We start from the raw sequence: 20,326 nt of genomic DNA on the forward strand, positions 1-20,326 counted from the left end.
GGTGGCTCAGTTGGTTAAGCATCTGACTCTTGGTTCAGGTCGTGATCTCATAGTTCATGGGCTGGAGCCCTGCGTCTCCCTCTCCCTCTCCCTCTCTCTCTCTCTCTCTCTCTCTCTTTCTGCCCCTCCCCCACTCTCTCTCTCTGTCTCTCAGATAAATAAATCTTTAGGAAAAAAAAAGGGGACACAGACAATTCCTCAATTAGTCTGTGGGGTGGTTTCATCATTCAACTGAAATGTTTAATGAAGACTGTTAGACTGTTAGGTGCCACGGCCACCAAGGTGGATAAGATACACCTGCAGTCTCGTAGACGAGAAAAACACAAAATACTGCATTTCATGAAGCCTAAAAATATTCTGACATGTAGAAAATGGGGGCACCGGGGTGGCTCAGTCAGTGGAGTGTCCGACTCTCGGTTTCGGCTCAGGTCAGGATCTCACCGTTCACGGCATCGAGCCCTGCGGCTGGCTCTGCGCTGACCGTTCGGAGCCTGCTTCGGATTCCCTCTCTCCCCCTCTTTCCCTGCCCCTCCCTCGCACTCGCTCTGCCTCAAAATAAATAAATAAACATTAAAAAAAAAAGGGAAAATGAACTTAAATATGGCCCTTATTCTCAACGTAAAATATTCCTAAATTTAAACCTTGTGTGAACAAAGACATGCGTTTATAACCCAATGTAATCAAATCTAAACTAAGAACAAATCAAATTTAAACATTGTTATTTCTTTGCAATAATTACTGCATCCTAAAAAAAGTGCCCACTATGAGTTAATTTGACTTAAATAGAACATTGCTCAGCCTATAAATGAAGGTCAGCAGACAGCAGTGTCTTGGAATAAAATAGCCCTTTGGCAAGAAAATGAGCCACACCCCATTTCGTTTTTGCAAAAATAAAATTCTTTCCAGCTTCACTAAATTGTAGATGTGTGCATGTAGTTCTGCAGTAGATGATCCTGCAGCTGTGGAAACAGCCATGTGTGCAGAAGCCCTAAGAAACATCGATAAGCCATTATTCATACGTGCAGTTCTCATAATTTCTGGGGCATAGCGTTCTGGTCAGTCTTCTCTGACTCCAGGAAGGTAGCAGGTAACTACTCCTTCATTTCCTGCCTTAAACTTCTTGATTGCCACAGGCTTTAAATTGAGCAGGAGAAGCCAGGATTCAAAGTCTCATCGTTGTTTCATTTTGGTGGGAGAGCATCGAATGCTCTCTGTACTGTGGACGCACCATGAAAAGAACCGTACTTCTAGGGAGAAAGGAAAAGAAACCCCGAGGGGCAAGCCCCATTCTCCTGGTTCTTTCACCGTACCTGGTACAAGGCAGGTCTCCATATATACATTTGAAAGAGTGAAAAAAATAAACGGCTGTGAGTGGCCTTTGCTGATAACGATAAAATTATGAAAACCTAATCAGCAAATTAGTAACTTATGAAGCACACTTAATAAACTACATAATGATGTAAATCTATAAGAAGACTAAGCAAATGGGTTCCTTGGTTTTCTTTCTCTTTCAGTTGTTTTAAACAAATGGTCAGGAGTGAATGTTATGGATGGCACCTGCATTGTGATAACTGATTAATTTTAGAACCAAAGAGGAAATACATATATATATGTATATACACATATATATATGTATATACACTTTTTTATTAAATGTTTTTATTTATTTTTGAGACAGAGAGAGACAGAGCATGAGCGGGAGAGGAGCAGAGAGAGAGGGAGACCTAGAATTTGAAGCAGGCTCCAGGCTCTAAGCTGTCAGCACAGAGCCTGATGTGGGGCTCGAACTCACAAACTGTGAGATCATGACCTGAGCCAAAGTCAGACGCTTAACCGACTGAGCCATCCAGGTGCCCCTATATATATATGTATATATATATACTTTTTGAAGCAGTTTTATTGAGTAAAGTATACAGTTTCAGTGGATTTTAATGTATTGAGATACATATAACCATCACCACAGTCAATTTTCAAACATTTTCATTACCTCAGAAAGAAACCTCATACTCTTTTTTTTTTTTAAGAGAGAGAGAGAGAGAGAGAACAGAGAGAGAATCTTAAGCAGGCTCCATGCTCAACGCAGGGCCTGACTCTGGGTCTCAATCTCACGAACCATGAGATCATGACTTGGGCCAAAATCAAGAGTCAGACCTTTAACCAACAGAGCCACCCAGGTGCCCCTAAAGATTTCATTTTTGTTTTTTTTGTTTTTTAATGTTTATTTATTTATTTTGAGAGAGAGAGAATCCCAAGCAGGTTCTGCGCTGTCAGCCCTATTTGGGGCTCGAACCGACAAACCATGAGATCGCGACCTGAGCCAAAATCGAGAATCAGACTTGTGACCAACTGAGCCACCCAGGTGCCCCATTTTTCTTTTTCTTTTTTTAAAATCAGTTATTTCTTCTTCTTCTTTTTTTTTTTATTTTAGAGAGAAAGAGGGAGAGCGGGGGAGAGGGACAGAGGGAGAGAGGATCTTAAACAGGCTCCATGCTGAGCATGGGGCTCGATCCTACAACCCTGGGATCATGACCTGAGCCAAAATCAAGCTCAACCGACTAAGCCACCCAGGCATCCCAGAAACCTCATACACTTAAGCTCTCATTCTCCCCAACCGCCTACCTCCTCAACCTCCCACCTCTCCAACCTTAAGTAACTGTCTTTATAAGTTTCCTCATTCTGGACTTTCATATAAATGGAACATATAGCCATGTGGTCTTCTGTGACTGGCTTCTTTCACTTAGGATAGTATTTTCAAGGTTCAAGATACATGATAGCATGTACTTCATTACTTTTTATAGCTGAATAATATTCCATTGTACCACATTTTATTTGTCCATTTATCTGTTGAGAGACATGTGGATTGTTCCCGCTTTTTGGCTATTAGGAATAATGGGCAATGTTAATATTAAATGTCAGGGCACCTGGGTGGCTCAGTTGGTTAAGCGTCCGACTTCGGCTCAGGTCGTGATCTCGCGGTCTGTGGGTTCGAGCCCCACGTCGGACTCTGTGCTGACAGCTCAGAGCCTGGAGCCTGCTTCAGATTCTGTCTCCCTCCCTCTCAGCCCCTCACCTGCTCCTGTTCTGTCTCTCTCTCACTCAAAATTAAATAAACATTACAAAATATTTTTTTAATTTTTTTTGACGTTTATTTATTTTTGAGACAGAGAGAGACAGAGCATGAACAGGGGAGGGTCAGAGAGAGAGGGAGACACAGAATCGGAAGCAGGCCCCAGGCTCTGAGCCATCAGCCCAGAGCCCGATGGCAGGGCTCGAACTCACAGACCGCGAGATCGTGACCTGAGCCGAAGTCGAACGCTTAACCGACTGAGCCACCCAGGCGCCCCACAAAAATTTTTTTTAATATTAAATGTCTAACCACAGGTCAGCTAATGAGGTCGAGGTGGTATTGACAAGATGACATTTCATTTATTCCAATTCTGCTGTTATTGTAAATCTTTGCTTTGATTGACTCTGAGCAATACTGATTTCTGTGTCTATATGTAGCTCATTTTTAGTTTCCTAATGTTTAGTAGCTTATTATCAACTTGTTCCTAATTCTTTTTTCCTTAGTAATATGTTTTAAGTTTATTTTGAGAAAGAGAGACAGAGAGTGCGTGCATGAGTGGGGGGGGGGGTGCAGAGAGAGAGGGAGAGAAAGAGAATCCCAAGCAGGCTCCATGTTGTCAACCATGGAGACCAGCCCGGGGCTCAACTCCACGAACCATGAGATCATGACCTGAGCCAAAACCAAGAGTGGGACACTTAATTGACTGAGCCACCCAGGTCCCCCTCCTTAGTAATATTTGTACTTGAATAATTGAAAGCCTACAAAAATTGTGTAATCACCTTTGCTAAAAGTTACTATAGTAATATATCTGTATAAAATTTCTTATTCACATTTATTGAACACCTACTATTAAGTTTTAAATATTAAGTAGTGCACAACTAAATGTTAAATGCTTTGAAACATAATGGTTTCAGTTGACCTAGAGCATTATTGAGCACATCTAATATTTTTACTTTTTATTTATTTTGGAAGTTTATTTATTTTGAGAGAGAGAGAGAGCGCACAGCACGAGCAGAGGAAGGGCAGAGAGGGAAGAGAGAATCGCAAGCAGGCTCCCCGCTGTCAGTGCCCAACTTGGAGCTCGATCTCACAAACCGTGAGATCATGACCTGAGCCAAAATTAAGAGTACGATGCTTAACCGACTGAACCGCCTAGGTGCCCCTAATGTATTTGTTTTTTAATTTACTTCTCAAACATGAAACGTATTCACAGAATCAAATTCAAAAGCTGTAAAGGGACGTAAAGAAAAGAAAATGAGTCTCCTGCCCCTGACCCCAGTCTCCGATTTCCTTTTCCAGGAGGTGACCATTAGAACTAGTTTCTTGTGTATCCATCCAGAAATAATATGGAGGACATTTTATTTATTTACTTATGTATGTATTTATTTATATATTTATTTATTTTGAGAGAGAGAGAGAAAGAGGCAGAAGAGAGGAGAGAATCCCAAGCAGGCTTTGCATGGTCAGTGAAGAGCCCATCACAGGACTCAAACTCACGAACCGTGAGATCATGAGCTGAGCAGAAACCAAGGGTTGGAACACTTAACCTACCGAGCCACCCAGGCACCCCAGTATCGAGTACATTTAACGCTTGACATGTTCAGAAGAGCTTGGTGTTTTACATTTAGGAAGTGTGATGTTACAGTTGAGGGATTCTTTACCTTTTGACTTAACTGTGAGAATGAGAGATTATCAAAGGAGAATGAAAAGAATCACCTTCAGTTTCAGATCAGAGATTTTCTTTCTAGCACCCTTGACCACCCCAGATTCACCTGCATGGCATCGGGTCAAAATAGCTAATGATACCTAGAAACCGCCTCTGCCATTATGTCCTCGAGTCAACCCACAGAGAAGTTCTTGGACCCAGGCTCCTTACTCTTATGGGCACTGAGTAAGACTAGGCAGCCCTGAAGAGAAGGGTTGTAGTTCAGTCAAGAAAAGATATCATTTCCAGGCGAGCCATTTTGAACTTCCTGCATAATTACTTAATTCATTTAACAGGCCTTTATGAATCGTCAACAGTGTGCCAGGCAGTGGTATCACCAAGATAAATAAAGCAGGGGCGCCTGGGTGGCTCAGTCGGTTAAGCGTCCGACTTCAGCTCAGGTCACGATCTCGCGGTCCGTGGGTTCGAGCCCCGCGTCGGGCTCTGGGCTGATGGCCCGGAGCCTGGAGCCTGCTTCCGATTCTGTGTCTCCCTCTCTCCCTGCCCCTCCCCCGTTCATGCTCTGTCTCTCTCTGTCTCAAAAATAAATAAACGTTAAAAAAAAAAAAAGATAAATAAAGCAATGCGCCATCATTTGAAGAGCTCAGCGTCTAATCCGGCCACGGAGTTTTACAGATGAGGTGACCGAGGTCTAGTTGCTCTTCTCGCTTTAAATGTAAACACCACAGCCAGAAGCCAACTTTGTTTACTAGGAAAACCAATTCCTCTCTGAATTAGCTTATTTTAAATGGTGTTTTCTTTCAGATGTTAACAAAATGGCAGGTGTCAAGGCATTAGTGTTGACATGAACTCTCCGAGACGCGCTTCACCTGTAACTTCAGCAGCTTGGTTTAACTGGACCAGCTCTGCCGTCGCTAATGGGAATTCATTAGCAATAGCTTTCGAGTGGTAAATTATTTTTCTAGGCCATATATTCAGTCCGGGTGACTCTTACGCTACCAAAGCTGCAGGTTTAATTACCAGTCTTAAAGAGTTTCTTACACTGTGATGCATCCAGAAGACTTTGAAAACTCTAATGCCGATACATATTGGATATACGTTATAGGATTTATCACTCTTGATTTCTCTGAAACTGGATTTTATCAATCCTGGGGAGCCAGTATTTCCTCTTTGTTTTACTCCTCACACACACACACACACACACACACACACACACACACACACAAATCCATTTCATTTATTTACTCAAAGATTCACCGAGTGCCTTCTACGAATCAGGTACTACACTGAAACAGACAAAAATTACCACCCTTATGAGGTTTACATCCTACTCGGGAGAGATAAAAAGTAAGCAATGGTGTAGTGTATTCGATGGTAATGTGTTGTGAAGAAAATTACAGCAAGATTAAGGTTACAGGGACGGGGAAGAGGGCCCCACGTTAGGCTCTGCACTTACAGCGCTATAAAATAAACGAACTTTCAAAAAAGACACGAAGGAGACCAACGAGTGAGCCACATGAATATCTGGGGAGAAGTGGCACTTAAGTAAAAAATTCCAATAACAGATACCTAACTTATCATGCATGGATGCGTTTTAGCCCTGAAATTCTCCTTTATTTCTGCTTTTTATTTTGGTATCGAAGAGGGAAAAAAAAGTATCTTTTACCCAGATCAGATACTCTAATGGAGTCATGGATTGACCATCTATGCTAAGACTACTATGTTAATGGTTATATCAATAATGTTTTGGAAAGATTAGTGGGAATAATGCTGAAAACAGAATATGGGGGGCGCCTGGGTGGCTCAGTCATTTAATATCAGACTCTTTTTAACAATTTTTTTTAGTGTTTCTTTATTTTTTTTTTAACATTTATTTATTTTTGAGACAGAGGGAGACAGGGCATGAACGGGGGAGGGTCAGAGAGAGGGAGACACAGAATCGGAAACAGGCTCCAGGCTCCCAGCGGTCAGCACAGAGCCCGACGCGGGGCTCGAACTCACGGACCGCGAGATCGTGACCTGAGCCGAAGTCGGACGCTTAACTGACTGAGCCACCCAGGCGCCCCGAGTGTTTCTTTATTTTTGATAGAGAGAGACAGAGCGTGAGCAGGGGAGGGGCGAGAGAAAGAGAGAGAGGGACACACAGAATCCGAAGCAGGCTGCATGCAGGCTCTGAGCTGTCAGCACAGAGGCCGTGAGATCGTGGCCTGAGCTGAAGTTGGACGCTTAACCAACTGAGCCATCCAGGCTCCCCATTGGACTCTTGATTGCAGCTCAGGTCATGACCTCAGGGTCTTGAGATCGATGCCCAAGTCGGGTTACATGCTGACAGCACGGAGCCTGCTTGGGATTCTCGCTCTCCCTCTTTTTTCTGCCCCTCCCCCGCTCTCTCTCTTTCAAAACAAATAAATTTTTTTTTAATTAGAAAAACAGAATATGGAATTATTGAGAGTAGATTTTCTTCTCTTTTCCTTATCAGTTTAGTTGTACTATAGTCTGTGTTTAAGTCTTAATTAGATTTTTTAAATTTTACTTTGCCATGACCATAGTGCAGTTATCAAAGCCAAGGTGTTGATACTGATTCAGGCCAAGATGCAGAACAGTCCCATCACTGCTAGACTCCCTTTTGTTACCCTTCTATAACAACACATACCTCCTTCCCCCTCTGCCGTCTCTACCCCTGAGAACCATTAATCTGTTCTGCCTTTCTATGATTCTGTCATTTCAAAAATATGATATAAATGAAATCACAGAGTATATAACATCTTGGGTTTTTTTTTTTTTCAGTCCGCATAAATTCTCCAGAGACTCATCCAAGCTGTGTATATCAACACTCGCTTCCTTTTCCTTGCTGAGTCGTGTTCCATGGTGTAGATGTTTGGGCCATTTCCGTTTGGAGCTATTACAAATGAAGCCACTGTAAACATTGGTGTATAGGTTTTTGTGTGGATGTAAGTTTTTGTTTCTCTAGGATTAATGCCCAAAGAATGCAGTTTCTGGGTTGTAGGAGAGTTGCATGTTTAGTTTTGTAAGAAACTGCCAAGCTGTTTTTCCAGAATGACTGTGCCATGTATTCTCCCACCAGCAGTTTTTACGCATCCTTGCCAGCATTTGGTATCGTCACTGTTTTTTTTTATTTTAGCTCTTCTGATAGGTGTGTAGGGATATCTCATTGTGTTTTCATTTTGCACTTCCCGGTGGTTAACGATGTTGAGCATCTTTTTACGTGTTTGTTTCCTATCTGTATATCCCCTTTGGCATAATATCGGTTCGTGTCTTTAGCTTATTTTTCTAACTGTATATTTTAAATGTTGAGTTTTCAAAAGTCTTTATATATTCTGGATAATAGCCCTTTGTCTAATATGTGGTATACAACTATTTTCTCTTAATCCATCACTTCTCTTTCCATCCTCTGAACCAAGGTCTTTCACGGAACAAAGGTATTTATTTTGACGAGGCCAAATTCATCACTATTTCTTTTTAGGGATTGTCTTTTTGATGTCCCATCTAACACCTCCTCACCAAACATGGTTCCTGAAGAGTTTTTCAAATTTGTGTTCTAAGGTTCTGTGATGTTATGTTTCACATTTAAGCATGTGTCCCATTTTGAGTTATTTTTTTTTTTTTATTTGAGGGAGAGCGGGAGTGCCTGTGTGCTTGTGCTCCAGCCGTGGGGGGGGGGGGACCAGTGGAGGGGCAGAGAGAGAGAGAGAGGGAGGGAGGGAGAGAGAATCTTAAGCAGGCTCCATGCTCAGTATGGATGCCCGATGCAGGGCTAGATCCCACGACCCTGGGATTGTGACCTGAGCTGAAATCAAGAGTCGGACGCTTAATCAACCGAGCCACCCAGGTGCCCCTTGAGTTAATTTTTGTATAAAGGTGTGAGGCTCAGGGTAGAGTTCTGTTTTTTTGTGGTTGTCCACTTGCCCCAGCACCACTCGTTCACTGAAGTACTTCCTCACCCTTGTCACAGATCGGTTGAGCATATTCGCGTAAGTCTGGTTCTGGGTTCTGTTGACTGTTCCATTGTTCTGCATCTTCTGTCTTGGTTCCTGCAGCCACGAGGCAGGACTTAACACCAGGCAGAATGATCCCACCCACTTTACTTTTCAAGGTATTTTCCCTATGCTAAGACCTGTTTCTTTCCACACAAATTTTTAGAACAAGCCGGTCTGTGACTCCACAAAACCGTGCTAGGGTGTTGCTAGAAATTCTAATGCCGTAGAATTTTGTGATGGCGTATGTGATGTTAAAGAGGTTAAAAAAGGGTAATTCCAATAAGGAAGACAATTTATTTTCCTCTGTGGTCTCATGCTGGGTCTCATTTTCTACAGGGATCCCAATTTTTATGGTTTTCATTTCTTATTTGTTCTGTTAAAGATTTATTTATTTATTTATTTATTTATTTACACAATCTCTGCACCCAGAGTGGGACTCGAACTCATGGCCGGGAGGTCAAGAGCCACATGCTCCACCGACTGAGCCAGCCAGGCCCCCCCAACTGCTATGATTTTTAAAACACTGAATGACTATTAATTGGTCATTTCGCTTCAGATATAACTTGGGTGTCTTTTTTAATTGCGAAAATTACCTTTTTTTTTCCCCCAAGGATTGCCACATTCTTGATTTACATATATAACTTGTAGGTTCGAAATTATTGATCTATTTTTAAATTTAAAACTTTCTTGAAGGCTTACTTCCAGAATTTTTAAGACCCCCTCCCCCCGCATCAGATTTTTATGTACAAGATTCCTAAACCTATTGTTCTGCCTTAAGGAAGTTATGGTTTACCTCTCCCGTTGTTTTAAACAAATACATTTCCTCAGCGCAAAAGAGGATATGCCACTAAAGCATCGGGATTTAGGGTATTGCAGTTTGGGATGTGCTTATTATTCTCATGCTTTGATCTTTGATTCTGCAAAAGAAAAACTTAAACATTACAAAAAGAATCTGGTAAACCTCTTAGTTTAAGTAGGACACTTGGAAACTTACCCGTAGGTGTTAAAAAAAAAAGGGGGGGGGACTGTTAAATTGATTAGGGCTTAAGAAGAATGGAAGAGAAAATGTCACCTTGTTGCTTTTGGGTGAGGGAAAGTGAATGAGGTCATGCTTTCATTTCTGTCTTGCTTTCTCAAGATAAAACTTTTCCATGCTTCTTTCTGCTAAATGATTTAGGGTGGAGGCACCCCCCCCCAACAAAAAAAAAACCCAAACCTCTGGATACCTTTCCTGTCCTGTTTATATTCTAGATTGGCTTTTATTGCTTTAACAAAATATATCACTGGTGGCCTATAACATTGTGAATGTGGTATTAAGTGGTTAGGCTTAGAAAGCAGGAATTTGAAAAACACAGTCCAATTCTACTACCTTAAATACGGTTAGCAGAATTACTTCTCAATAATGAAAACTTCCCTGGGTTGGAGCCAATGGCTGATAGTTTCAGTGCGATCATTACAGTGAGGATTACTACCGCTAATATCAACCGTAGTTTCTTCCCGCAACAACACCTAACTTTGCCTTAGGTGATGGTCGCAGCTGCACCATAACCTTCCCCATAATTGGAAAAAAAAAAAAAAGTGTGATTTAAGGAAGAATGCAGTGAAATGGTACTCATCGTAAACAGATATTCTAATTTCTTTTTTCACACATAGGTTATCTGCACTTTTTGGTATTTATTTGGTCTAATGAGGGACTTAATAGTTCATTCTTTAAGGCAGTGAGTTCTCAGAATCAGTAAGCCTATGACAGTCTACCCCATCAAAAGAACACTGCTGATGGCTTTAGCCAGTTTTCAAGGTAGCATAGTACCAGGCAGGGGGATAAACAGAGAGGAAAGAAGTTATCCTTGCGTGGATGACTTTTTGCTAACAATATGATTTTTACCAAGTGAAGGCCACACAAGCCATTTGATTTGTGGCAGAATTATAATGAGACTTTTTAGCTGTACCAGGTTAACAGATTGCCAAATAAAATATTGAGCGAGCAACACTGGTCAGTTACAATTCATTCTCTAAAAATGTGAGCCAGCTAAGTATAATGTTTATGGATCCAACTTCATTCTCAAGGAAATAAAACCGGGGCATCTCAGCAAAAATATAATTAATAACATTTATGGGGCATCTCCCATATGCTTGAAGAGTAAGGCCCTGTAACACTTTATGACGCCCCAGTATTTTTGTGGCCAATCGGAGGGATAACCCTACATTGTACTCAGGATTCTGTGTTGGGCTAAATTTAACAAATGACCATTATGCGTGGAAAATAGCAGCCATTGTTGTTGAATTAAACTCTCTCTGGAGATCAAAAAAATCTTTTCATGAAGCTAATAAAAATTAATGGCAACATAACCAAAGAAATTAACATAATATAAGAGAATGGATAGGAGCTGAAAACCTAGTGCAATTGTGGAATTATACCTAGTACAGGAACCCTAAGCTGTCTAAAGCTGGGGACTGTTTGTCTAAAGAATTCCAAATGTATACATGCACAAAAAATTAGATTTTTCAGCTAGACCTTTAAGCCAGCTGTTCATGACAAACTCCCAGTGAAATGGAATTAATTTGTGTTGTGTTCTGAAAACGTATATATGTGCTTGCAAGAATTACAGGGAAGAATTAGGCTCCTATGGAGTACTTGGTGATTCTTAAAGTGAATATTGGCAATCTTAGAGACATTTTATTAGACAACGAGGCAACAGTTTTTCTCTGGGAACATGTCTCCACAATAATAGGGGAAGTCAGAAACTATTTCATATGCAAATATATCTGAACCTCTTCATGAATGCATTTAACACTTTGAGGTGATGGCGACATCTGGTAACAAGTAGAAACCAGCGTCTTATAAACTATGGTTTCATGTTACCACTTCATCTGAATTAGTCATTTAAAGGGGTTTTCTATGTCTTCCTAAGAACCGACAAGGTTAATCTTGGACTAGGGCTGGCAGGCAGGCAGCAAATGCAAAAGCCGCTCTTTCTTTTGAAGGTTTCAGTATTCCTTGTGAGGTCCAAAAGTGCTCGTTTTAAAGTTTAGAAAACTAAAGCAGTGGTGTCTTGACAGCTAAGTGAGATTTCTCTTTCTTTGTGTGGTAAGTTTGAGGGAAAACTCGATAGAATTCAGAGTTCTTTATACTTTCCACTCTCCTTCTTTTCTCTGAAGTGCCTTCATTTTCTCAAAGTGGAGAATTTTAAAAATCCTTTCCTACATATTTCATTCAGATACCATCATGGATTCGGGGCCACTGGAAAGACGTAACCTATCATTTGTTTTGCCACATTAGCTCTCAGGAATCATCTTGTTTTGTAGAGTTACCCAATGTGACAAGAGTAGATGCCTTTTACGTTTGTATTTGTTTGGTTTGCATTAAAAGAGCTATGTTTGCTCTTTGTTATGTAATAAACCACGATAGCAGGTGACTTTCATTCCTTTGATACAATGTCATTAGCATATATTCATTTAACAGATACTGACTGAGTCCCTACTGTGTGCCAGGCAGTGTTCTAGATGCTTGAGATACATTGGCAAACAAAGCAGACAAATCATTGCCTTCATGGAGCTTAATAAATATTAAATATTAAGGCAGTAGAGCGATCTTAAATTATTTAATGCTCTCAACTTTTAAAGACTTCCAGGGCATGAGTTTCGAGAACAGTGTTCTACATTTTATCTGAAGTTTGAATAGGGAAAAATTGACAATTTGTTTGGAATATATGGCAATAAACTGGAAACTGATAAGTAAATAGTTGACTTTTGGGCTGTCACTTTCATTTTTCATTAACGAGTGTTCTCATTAGACCCCTTGGGTGACCGAGGAAGGGTACTAGTTTAACATGGGGATTTATTCTTTAGGATGGGCTTCGTTTGTGTGCAGGGAGGTGCTGAAAAGACTCACTAGCCCTAGAAATTAATGCTAACATATGGCATTTGTAAATGTTGCCTTCGGTCCTCTGAAGAATTCTAGCATACTTCGTGTTCCCCATGGAAAATGAATGTATTGCTCAGTTATTTTTGCAAGAGCTGACTCAAAGGAGATGACATGATGGTTCCTGTCCTGCAGTGAAATAAGATGATGGCTTGGGGTGGAAAACTGACGAGGTCATGCCCATATTTGCTCACATCCCTTGTTCGTTTCCTTTTATAGAGGAACACCAAAGAGACTTTCGTTTCCTAGTTTTTACGTTTCCTCTTCGCATTTTCTTTTCATGCCGGTTTTCCTCTCCCTTTTCTGAAAATTGCATTGATGATTTGGAATTCCATCGGCTCCCATTGTGCTTTGCAGTAGTGTGGGTGCCACTTATGGTGGCCACGGCAGAGGCATGATACCCATTTTAGGGAGTCCTTTACATATATGGGCACAGACGCTCTGACTGAGGGGTGTGGAAGGCATGTTTCATAACTTTTATATTTCCTGATGCCATCTAATACACTGCCTTTTACACTGTTTGTCTAAGTGAGTGAATACGAGCCAGGAATTTTGTTTTTGCTTGCCAGTATACTGAATACTTTCTTATAAGCACACGGAATTTTTTAAAACTTATTTTCATGGAAATTTTCAAACACACAAAGTAAAAATAACATCATGAACCCCCCCCCCCCCGCTTCAACAATGATCAATATTTACCGTTCTTATTTCATCTTTTCTCTCCCCTTCCTTTATATTTGTTGTTGGGGCTTGCTCTAAAATACCCCATATGTTACCCATGAATACTACAGCGCACCTGATTTTTAATGTTTCTTTTTCTTTTTCTTTTTCTTTTTCTTTTGTTAAGTAACCTCCAGGCCTAATGTGGGGCTTGAACTCATGACCCCAAGGTCAAGAGTCACATGGTCCACCGACCTAGCCAGCCAGGCACCCCTAGTTTTTAATATTTTAAAATAGTAATAATTTCTGCATTTCACACAGACTTTAGCTTTCAAACCCTTTCTGTTTTAGTTGATGTCAGAGCAACGCTTCCTGTTTATCAGAAGGAAAATGATTTGCCACCTAGGAGCCGGGTATTTTGAAACAACTTTGTAAGAAATACATCGCCATTCTTCATCTTTTAAAAAAAATTATTGGAAGTTTCTAAACTATACCGTCATGATAAATTCACGTCTTACGGGCATTAACCTGATTCTGCAAAATGTGCTATGTCATGGTCCCCTCAGAATTGATACTAATGCATTAATTTTTCTTTTCATAATTCAACAGCCACAGAACTCCCATTAAACCCTAGAAGAGCACTTTTGGCCATTATATTTTCAGTTTTGAAATTGCTTGTCAAGCCCTACACACCGTACGTGTTTTGTCTCTCTAAAATTTGATGACTCCGTGATACATGTTGCTAAATAAAGCACCAGTTCTCAAAAAAAGTGTTGGCATACAGGCCCTTGGGGATCAAAATTACTTGCATACCGACACTAAGATGTTACCTGCTTCTTCATCCGTGTTAACATTTGCAAGGACGGTAAAACTACCGACGCTTTAGCGTTTCATTTATGAATGTCCTCAAGGAAGCAAGAAAAATTAATTTTATTAAATCTGAACTCTTGGGCATACATCTTTTTTTTCTTTTTTTCTTTTTTTTAAGTAAGCTGCATGCCCAGCATGGAGCCCGACATGGGGCTTGAACTCACGACCCTGAGATCAAGGCCTGAGCTGAGATCGAGAGTCAGTCGCTTAACCGACTGAGCCACCCAGGCACCCCTGGGCATACATCTTTCACTATTCTGTGTGATGAGACGGGAAGCACGCATAAAGCTTTCTCACCGGGGAGTGGACGTACACCGGCTGCCTTGAGGAAAAGTACCTGTGCGGTTGTTAGAGTTGCGAGCTAAATTAGCCGCATTTTTTTTTTTTTAAATAGCAAACTTTTTACTTGAAAGATTGAATGGCACATTAACTGGTTATTCAGACCTGAGTATCTGGCAGATACTTTATCAAAAAGGAACCAAGTGAAGGGCGCCCGGCTGGCTCAATCGGAAGAGACTGTCACTCTTGATCTCGGGATCGTGATTTTGAGCCCCACGTTGGGCACAGCAATTACTTAAAAACTTTCAAAAATGAACCAGGTGTGCCTGTTACTGCAAGGAAAACAACTGAGCGTATCTGTTGCCAATGGTAAAATTAGAGCTTTCAAGCAAAAATTCAAATTTTTGAAAACTTGCATCAAGTGTCAATACTTAGATTTTTCTGAGCTCGGTGGTATTTTTATTTTTTTTATTTATTTTTTTATTTTTTTTAATTTAACTTTCTTTTGTATTTTTTAAAATTTACATCCAAATTAGTTCGTATATAGTGAAGCGATGATTTCAGTAGATTCCTTAATGCCCCTGACCCATTTAGCCCATCCCCCCTCTCACAACTCCTCCAGGAACCCTCAGTCTGTTCTCCATATTTATGAGTCTCTTCTGTTTTGTCCCCCTCCCTGTTTTTATATGATTTTTGTTTCCCTTCCCGTATGTTCGTCTGTTTTGTCTCTTCAAGTCCTCATGTGAGTGAAGTCATAGTGGTGGTATTTTTAATGAAAGTGGTTGATTGGGTATCGTAAAATGAAGTGAGACAACATTTGGAAGAAGTGCATCAGTCACACAATATTGTTCCAAATGACCGGTGCATGATGTTACAAAATCAAGCATGGGTAAAAGGTCCATTTAATGTGCAAGGTAGACCAATGGATTTTAATGTAACAGAGTATGAAAAATTCATAGGTTTGGTATCAGATTCCACACTGCAAGGAACATTTACAAAACTCCCACTTCTCAAGTTTTGCTGTAGCGTTACAAGGAAGAATATCCATAATTATCTGAAAGGGCTCTTAAAACACTTCTTTCAACAATGTATCTTATATGAGGCTGTATTTTCTTCATTACACTTGAACCTAAAACAACATTGAAGGCAGAAGCATACATGGAAATCCAGCTGTTTTTGTATTTAGTTAAATGATAAAGCAGTTTGCAAAAATGTAAACAATACACTCTTCACTCATTTTGGGGGGGATATAGTGATTTGCGTTAAAAATGTTATTCGTGTTAACACGTAATAGTTTATTGTTATTTTTAAATAAATATCTTAAGATTTCCCAGTTGTAGTTTCTTTTTTTTTTTTGTAATGTTTATTTATTTTTGAGAGAGAGAGACAGAGACACAGAGAGAGAGAGAGAGACAGAGTGCGAGTGGGGGAAGGACAGAGAGAGGGGGAGACACAGAATCCGAAGCAGGCTCCAGACTGAGCTGTCAGCACAGAGCCCGATGCAGGGGCTCGAACTCACAGACTGCGAGATCGTGATCTGAGCCGAAGTCAGATGCTTAACCGACTGAGCCACTCAAGCACCCCACAGTTGTAGTTTCTAATATGATAAATGCATTGATAGATCAAACCTACATATGAAAGACCTCTTTGGGGTCCTCAGGTCCTGAGGCCAAAAATTCAGGAAACTCTGAGTTGAGTTTTTGTTGTTTCCAGTCTTTTCCTTTCTCCTCTCCCATTTCCTTCTTTTTTTTTGAATGAGAGACCCTCAGGATAGAAAAGTGTGGGACGTCTGAGTTGTTCCTTTATATGGTTTTATTAGCTATGAACAGAACACAGATGGCTTCTTTTCCAGTGTTACTGAGATGTAATTGACATTAACATAGCATTAGTTTCAGGCGTACCGCATAATGATTGCATATTTATATACATTATGAAATGACGACCACAAAAAGGCTGGTTAACCTCCAGCTCCTCACATAGGTAGGCATTTTCTTAGGATGAGACGTTCCGGGTTTACTGTCTTAGCAAACTTCAAATATACAATTCGGTATTGTTAACTGTAGCCCCAACAGACGTCTTTTCAGTCGGCTCCTCGCCCCGTCTGTAGTTCCGCTGACTAGTTTTGGAGGACTCCTACTTACATCTACCTTCTATTTATTTCCATTTTTTGTTTCAGTGCATTAGGGCAAAGCGTATAATTGAACGTGTACCAAGACACCGCACTTGAAAACCTTGATTACTTTCTTACACAAATGCAGAGCTAATAAATACTACTGAGGAGACATCCCTTGGATTACTGGAATAATTAAGATATATTTGTGGCTTATTTCCCCCTCAGGTATGAAAAGAATGATAACACAAACCAGACACACTTGGTTGTTAAAACGGACACATCTGTGCCGCGGGAGGGTTGTGTGCCTAATACTCCTCCCGGTGTAAATTGCCTATACTTTGCCGTATAGTCCAAAATACGGTAGCAGTTCCCAGCATGGTAATTGACGTAAGATCCCTTGGCTTCAATGCTTCACTCACTGTGGGTGTTCTTATTTGTTTGTTTGCTTTGTAAGTCACGAAGATGGGTAAAATCCAATTTCATTAGAGGACAATAGGTCAGTGTTCCTGAGGTGCGTCACCGAGCACAGTGGGAGAGGCCTCCAGCGTGTATGTCACACATGGAAAGAATATACCTGGTACTGGGCGGGGTGGAAAGCATGACGTTTGAATGAAAGTTACCCTGATACGTCTGTGAAAGGCTCAGGCAACTTTGGGTGTGCCTCCTTCCTTCCTTTCCGCCCTTCGGGGTGTGTGTGTGCTCAGAGGTGCATGTGTGTGTGAACTTTTAACTTTATGGATTTGTTTGTACCATCTGAGAGAAAGAGAGAGAGAGAGAGAGAGAGAGAGAGAGAGAGCTTTACGCGTGCAGATAAAACAGGTTGGTTTCCATTGGCTTTCCTCAGCACTCATCGTGGTGAATTTGGAATGCAGTGTAAAAGTGGTTTTCATTCCGTGGCCTGCTTAGAAACACGTGAAGCGTCTTACACAACCCTTGCCACCGTCTTCTGTTCCCAAACCAGCTTTTGTTGCCCACCGTATAATCAGAGATTCTGTTCGCAGACGGAGTCTCAGACGTGCACACGCACAGACGCACTCCGCCTCCCCACCCCGACCCTGCACACCCACACATACCCGATGATGAGACATTTAGGTTACCAAATGGGCCACAGACTAAAACTGGCTGAACTACTGATGTGATAGAACAGTCTTTAAGAAAATGTCCTTGTACTGAGGCACCTGGGTGGTTCAGGCAGTTAAGCGTCCGACTTTGGCTCAGGCCATGGTCTTGTGGTTTGTGAGCTCAAAGCCCCGCGTCAAGCCTGCCTGGGATTCTCTCTCTCTCTCTCTCTGCCCCTTCTCTACTTGTGTTCTCTCTCTCTCTCTCAAAATAAATAAATAAGCTTAAAAAAAAAAAGCCATAGCGTTCAGAAAGCTAGAAAGCATTTGCATTCAATCCAGACGGCCACGGAAGGGAAAGTCCAGGAAGCTGATTCCAGGTAGCGTTATTATTGAAGAGGTTAACAGTGCTTGAGACAGACCCATCTGAGTGGTCTGAAGGGACAAGTATGACACAGCAAAGGTAACACTGGGAAAACCCAACATTTCTGATCCAGCACTGATACAGTCCTCTTACCTTAGGCAGTTGTCTGCGCCCCCGTTTTCTGTCGGTAAAACGCATGATAATGCATGCGTGTGCCTCCTTCCTTCCAGTCAGCTCAAAGTGTTGGCGAGCTGCTTTTACACATGGAGGAATTGAGACTCCAGAAAGTGGAACAGGCTTCACCTAGTGAGTCAGCAACGGAGACAGATGGAAACACACAGCCTCTGGTTCCTTCTGTTCTGCATTTGTTGCCTTTTGATACTTCACGCAGTTTTTGTGACTGATGGAAGAAAGCGCTTCCGTGAAGGAGGCAAACTGTAATCGACTGGTGGCTCGTGGCGGTTCCTGATGAGGACAGGAGAGCACTCTGCCTCATAGCGTGGACCATCCTGAACCTTGTCACGAGTGAGCGCAGGTTCGAGCTGCCTCCTTGTTTTCGAGAATTCAGGATGTCAGAAAATGCTTCGGGTTGCTTTACGTTATTTCAAAAGGACTGGAGTATCTGTTACGTCCCTTTGATTCATATTAGGTAGATAGGGCAGATGGTATTCTCTGGCTGTTGCATCTCATCGCATCTTTAGAGTAACCCTCTGAAGTATGTGGAATTAGCTCCATTGATACAGGTATGACCCTAGGGCTCAGAGAAGCTAAGGAATTGTTCAAGGTCACACGGAATTCAAGGCTGGCTCGCTCCTGAGACCCTGATGCTTGCACCGTGCTCCATTTCCTTCCAAACGATCCACTTGCCCCGTGTCAGTATTAGAAGTGGTTTCTTGAGCACAGTACCCCTATTGATTTTCTGTCCTCTCCCCTAATGGGCATCCTCAGATACCTGGTGGCTTAATTCAGCAGTTTACTGATCAGATACCGCTTGATTGGCTCTAAAGCAAATTTCAGTAACAAGAATAGCAGGTGTCGCATAACCTAACGCCTACCATGCGCCAGGACGTGATCTAAATTTTGAACGTGTCTTAAGTGATTCTTAGGGGAAGTTGTTACTATGACCATCCCTGGAGGAGAAAATAGAGGCACAGTAGCTTAAGCAACTTGCCCAAGGACTCACATAGCCCTTAACTGCTGGGTGACACTGCCTCTGAATACAAAATTATTCCGTTCAGCCGAGTATTGGCTTTAGTTCCTTTGTGCTATGCTGGTAGAAGATATAATCCCTATACTTAACAGCTTACATTTTCGAAAGAAAACAAGACACAGATACTTGCAATCAATGCCTACAACGCCTATCATAAGGAGCATAAATGTTGTATGAAGGCATGATTAGGTATAGATTGAAACGAACAATGGAGAACATAAGTGGTCTGAGACGGTTCATTTGCCTTTCTGAGTATTGTACTTTCCTATGGACGAGTGACTGGGGCACTGGGGAGAAGCTGGTTCCATGTGTTCTAAAATAAGCAGGTTACTTGGCTAACGTTCAAGCTCTAAATAGGTATGTGGGTTGTAGCTATTTGACCTAAACCAACTTTTAAATTCCCCTATGCTCTTGCAAGATTTGAGTGAAGCTGGAATTTTAAAAATTAACCTTTCACTGGGGCGCCTGGCTGGCTCAATCGGTTAAGCATCCGACTTTGGCTCAGGTCGTGATCTCACGGTTCGTGAGTTCGAGCCCCACGTCGGGCTCTGTGCTGCCAGCTCAGAGCCCACTTTGGATCCTCTGCCCCTCCCCTACTTACACTGTCTCAAAACTCAATAAAACATTTTTTAAAAAATTAACTTTTTGCCTAATGTCGTAAAGTTAGAGTTTACTAATACTTGGCAAAATACCACTCTTTTGTCAGGGTGTTCTCCTTTTCTAGCAGGAAGTGTTATGACTTGCTCTCTAAAGTTGCAATTGTAAGAAGAATGTTGGGTTTCCAGATTGGCGTTTCTGGGCGTGGGAGGTTCCTTCTATTAGTGCTGCCAGAGAGAAAGAAACAGGTTTGCTCTCGTCGTCGTGGAAGGGTAACTATTTTCATATTATTTTGTTAGGCTCTAACTTTAAATGACTGGATATTTAAGCAGAAATTTCCTTTTAAAAAGTTCGAAATTCTTCCTCTGTGTTTGGGTAGTTCAACATTTGGAGATGCATTTGAAACCTTACTTATTCAAGTAGAATCAACTCGAAGAGAAACATGTTTGAAGTTTGAGAGTCTCCAAATGTCTCTTTATAGTCTGCCTTTTCTTCATTTGGGGCAGAGTCTAGGGACGTTGT

General features: G+C 41.4%; 1 protein-coding gene across 4 annotated transcripts in view; it reads left to right on the plus strand.

Annotated features, from left to right (window-relative positions):
* PLS3 (plastin 3) overlaps positions 1–20,326 on the plus strand; it is a 90,993-nt gene that overhangs the window by 10,796 nt on the left and 59,871 nt on the right. The window contains exon 1 of one of the 4 annotated variants that reach the window (XM_015535874.2): positions 20,008–20,076. The exons of 2 other annotated variants lie outside the window; for them this stretch is intronic. The gene's annotated coding sequence lies outside the window, so the exon portion shown is untranslated. Of the gene's footprint in view, positions 1–20,007; positions 20,077–20,326 lie in introns of those variants that run through there. One more of the 4 variants, XM_042974028.1, reaches the window with a different exon arrangement.

Source organism: Panthera tigris, chromosome X (genome assembly GCF_018350195.1).
Source record: "Panthera tigris isolate Pti1 chromosome X, P.tigris_Pti1_mat1.1, whole genome shotgun sequence".
NCBI lineage: Eukaryota > Metazoa > Chordata > Mammalia > Carnivora > Felidae > Panthera > Panthera tigris.